Source organism: Octopus sinensis, linkage group LG1 (genome assembly GCF_006345805.1).
Source record: "Octopus sinensis linkage group LG1, ASM634580v1, whole genome shotgun sequence".
In the NCBI taxonomy this organism is placed as follows: domain Eukaryota; kingdom Metazoa; phylum Mollusca; class Cephalopoda; order Octopoda; family Octopodidae; genus Octopus; species Octopus sinensis.
Window position 1 is genome coordinate 157,908,538 of NC_042997.1, and position 5,000 is coordinate 157,913,537.

The following is a 5,000-nucleotide window of genomic DNA, read 5'->3' on the forward strand; positions in this document are numbered from 1 at the left end:
GGCATGATAAAAAAATATTCAGACAAATACATAACAAAAACACCAGGACTTACAAACACATATAACATACAGAAAATTGCACTACTAGGCACTGCACATATCTTACGCAGAACACTTTCCATACAATAACCATCAGAACATCACAACAAATCACAGCACATACCCAAGGCACACAGAGCTGCGCTCGGTAGTGAAGTGAAAGCACACTATAAAAATAAACTACTGAATAATAATAATAATAATAATAATAATAATAATAATAATAATAATAATATAATGATAATAATAATTAATAATAACAACAATAATAATATTAATAAGAATAACAAAAATAATAATAATAATGATACTAAATACTACAACTACTACTATTATGATAGCACAGGAATCTGAGGCCGAACTACCACCCTTGCCACTATCCCCACCCCTTCTACTGTTGCTGTTGCTGCAACCACTGCCACTACTACACATAAAAACAATAATACCAGGTATATCAGTGATGATAATAATAATGAAAAGAAACGGGTGGAGTCTCCTTATGGGCTAATAATGATAATCTAGTGATGGTGTCACAATAAAAACACTGGTAATTGCGCAACATGATAATCGCTACCTCATGTGATGGTACTTTATGTAGTTTGTTCTTAGTGCTTGTTCTTAGGCAGCACAGATTAGAGCCTCCGTTTCCGGTTTTAAATCACAATGACAATGACAAAACAAAATATTGTGAAGAGCGGTGGTAATGAAACTGAAGCCAATGTTACACTCGGTAGGCTCAAAGATTCTGGTCCGGCTCAGCCTGTTGAAATCCAGAAAGGGACCACCACACATGGCGTAGATGGAGCAAACAAATTAATGCTGTCGTCGTCACACACAACACACACACACAAACATATCTACACACACATACGTATATATCGTGACATCTGTTTTTATTTATATGTACGTATACAATCATGCACACACACAAACACATATACACACCTACCTACACTTACAAGTCACTGCCATCCCCCACACACATGCACTCATATTTAAATCCATATGTTCTTACGTAAATGTGTATGAGTTCGTCTGTGTTTCTTTGCATATATATGATTGAATTATTATTATCCTTAGATTTTAACTAGCAAAAGGTCCAGGTATTAAAGGATGAAATTCTAAACAATGACACCCACATAAAATTACGCACTCACGATCACGCGTACATATTCACACAAAAACATATATATGTTCGCATATATGCACAGATATATTGATTTCAAATTTTGACACAAGGCTAGCAAGATCGTTGGGAGCGCTAATTGTTCATATCCACCCAAGTATTCAACTTATTTTATCGACCTCGAATGGGTGTAAGGCATAGTCGATCCCGGTGGCATTTGAACTCAGAACGTAATGTCGGAAGAAATGCCGTTAAATATTTTTTCCGGCGCGGTAACACTTCTGCCAGTTCGTCGCCTTTATATATGCACAACATATTATTACAGTTTTGTCCCCTATCTCTATTCCTGGGTAGGCTTTTAACGTATGTGTGTGCATGCATATGTGTGTATGCACACACACACATACACACATTTATATATTCTTGCCCTCCCTCTTTCTATCTCTATATATCTACACATACACACACACGTCTACCACATATTCTCTCTTGATACATTGACATATACATACATATAAATGTGTGTACACACACACATATACACACGCACCCCCACACGCACACACACACACTTATATATATTGGTATATATATATATTTTTTATCTACAATGTGTATGTATGTATATTTCTTTGTAGAGTGTGAGCATGAAAAGACGGTTGTCTATATATTTGTTGAAATACGACCAAGTTTCTTTGTCTCCGGACAGTAAAAGTAAATAGTGGAATATAATGTTACAGGAACACACGTGCCCCTTGTCGTCCAATATTACATTAGAGCAAATTAAATGTCGATCTTAGCCATGCAACCCAAAAGATAGTGTTGGAGAACAGCAAATATTAACTGTAGTCGTATAGCAACTGATTAAAGTTGATCGTGACTTTCGACTTTGGCTTGGTGGTCGAAGGTAGGGAGCATAACACAATGTCTGTCACATATTATTGTACACATACATACACACGCAGTTCGCACGCACGCACATGCACATATATGTATATGTGTGCGCACGTATTTTTGCCATTTATATATATATTTACACACACACACACACACACACACTCACACACGCACAAAGACAATGATATTTGCTCTGATATGCTAGAGTTAGAATCCAAAAGGGGAAATGTGATAACCTCTCCGCTATAAATTGAAGCTTGTTCTGCCTGGGAAAAATGTTATTTAACTTCAAATTTCGACAAAGATAGAATTCTAAAATCCATAATTCTACAAAAATGCTATTAAGTTTGACATACAAAGGTCTACTTGTAGTCAAAGTTTTAGTACTAACTGTTACAAGTTAATATTAACGGTATTAATACTAATTGTTTCCCATTAATATTAGAGTATTATGACTAAAGTTTAGAGACAAAGTGTCATTATTTACAACCAGTAATTTGGTGAGCTGGCAGAAACGTTCGCTCTCTGGACGAAATGCTTAGCGGTATTTCGTCTGAGTTTCAAATTCCGCCTAGGTCGACTTTGCCTTTCATCCTTTCGGGGTCGATAAATTAAGTACCAGTAACGCATTGGGGTCGATGTACTCGACTTAATCCGAATTTCGAGCCTTGTGCCTAGAGTAGAAAAGAATCATTAGCACGCCGGGCCAAATGCTTAGCGACATTCCGTCCGCCTTGACATTCTGAGTTCAAATTCCGCCGAGGTCGGCTTTGCCTATGATCTTTTCAGAGTCGATAATTTAAATACCAGTGGAACACTGGCGTCGATGTAATCTATTAGTCCCTTCCCGCAAAATTTCAAGCCTTGTGCCTTTAGTAGAAAGGATTATTTACAATCAGTGACACATTTAGTCTTGTAAAGAGCGGGTTGTGAAAATTCTCAATTTTCTGGATGAAGACCGTCCTGTATCTATAAAGACAATAAGCATTTAGTTTGCAGTTGGTGTGGCAACTATACACAAAACTATTCATGAAGATTTGAACATGCACAAAATTTGTGTTCATTGACGATCCGCTTGGTGACCAACTCCTTTACTGAGATAGGGATCAGAACTGTTCCTCATCCTCCTTAAAGCGACAGTAATGTTTCAAATGTTATAACAAGGGTCCCGGACATCTTTTTTGTGGAGGACTTCCAAGGAGTCTTCATGAAGTGGCTGGAGCGCTAAAGTCAAAGGATTCTACTTTGAAGGAGATAAGAGTTTTGTACTTCTCTGAAACTAATAAATATCTCCACTGAACAAGTTTGACAACTTCTGGAATGCACCTTGTGGCATTGCAATTTCTGATATGTTTATATTTCCTCCAAAATTAAGATCAACTGTTTTATTAATACTATCTTCCTAGATTTTAAATAAGCACAAAAAGAGCCCACTCAAATTATTTGGATAATCAGGTTGATCGAGGTGTTTCAACTCACTATATTATACATATCACATATATATATATATATATATATGGCTATATTGCACACACACACACACACACACACACACACACACACACACACACACACACACACACACACACACAGATGCATACTTATACATGTGATATGTATATATATATATACATACATATCACATGTATAAGTATGCATCTGTGTGTGTGTGTGTTTATACGAATTCATCAAGTAGTCAGCGTGAAAACCTCATAAGGAAAAATGTCTTATTATTTCCTTCAAATATATTTATTTATATTAAGGGCATTACTACACGTAAATGCCTCACGCTATGAGGGACTCTTAAAGTCAAGACTACCATAATAAATACACAGTGTATCGAACGCGAGAGAATGCAATCTTTGAAGCCAACCCTTAAAACTGATTCAGCCGCAAATCATATGGTTTCATAGTGTACATAATCCACTTCCTAATCGTCAGTTCATGCATAATCAAGACACATAAAAATGAACAAAATCAACATACCAGACGAACACCAAGTGTATACAACATAGTACATAAAGAAGTTCCCTCTTATATATCTATGCAAGAGGCGGGCTTTTCAAATTGCATCTCGGTACACGTGTATATTCAGAATAATTCAGCACTGAAAATATTCCGGTTAAGTTTAAAATTTAAAATAGGATAAAATCTTTATAAGAATTTATCAAGTAGTCAGCGTGAAAAACCTCATGTTGATTTTGTTCATTTTTATATGTCTTAATTATGTCTGCACTGATGATTAGAATGTGGATTATGTACACTAACTATGAAATCATACGATTTGTGGCTGAATCTGTTTTTAAGGGTTGGCTTCAAAGGTTGCTTGCATTCCCTCGCGTTCGGGACACTGTATGTTTATCATGGTAATTTTGACTTTAAGAGTCCCTCATAGCATGAGGTATTACGTGTAGTAATACCCTTAATATATATATATATATAATCATAATAAGCAACAAGTATATCCAAGGTAGAGTAGTACAATTGTGTTCATGCTACTTAATTTTATTAGACACTGTAATTATTACATCATCAGTTTTAAAGTGTCGAGCAATAACAATATATATACTAATATATATATATAATGTATATATATATATATATATATATTAATATATATATATATATACACGAGTGAGTGGACAAACAAACGAAGGGAATTCAACAAATTTATTAGGACTTACATGTATGGATCAAAATACTTTGATTCAAACTCGTTGTTACTCTTGGTTATTGTTGTCATTATTGTTCTTTTTATTATCACAGCGCTATTGTTGTTGTTTTGATTTCATCTGTTTGTGTTGTTGTTGTTGTTGTTACAGTTGTTTGTGTTGGGAATGTTGTGGTTATCATTGTTATTGTTATTGCCACTATTGTTGTAGTCATTCATATTGCCACTGTTAGTGTTGTTGCTGCTTTGGTTTCGTATGTTTGTGTT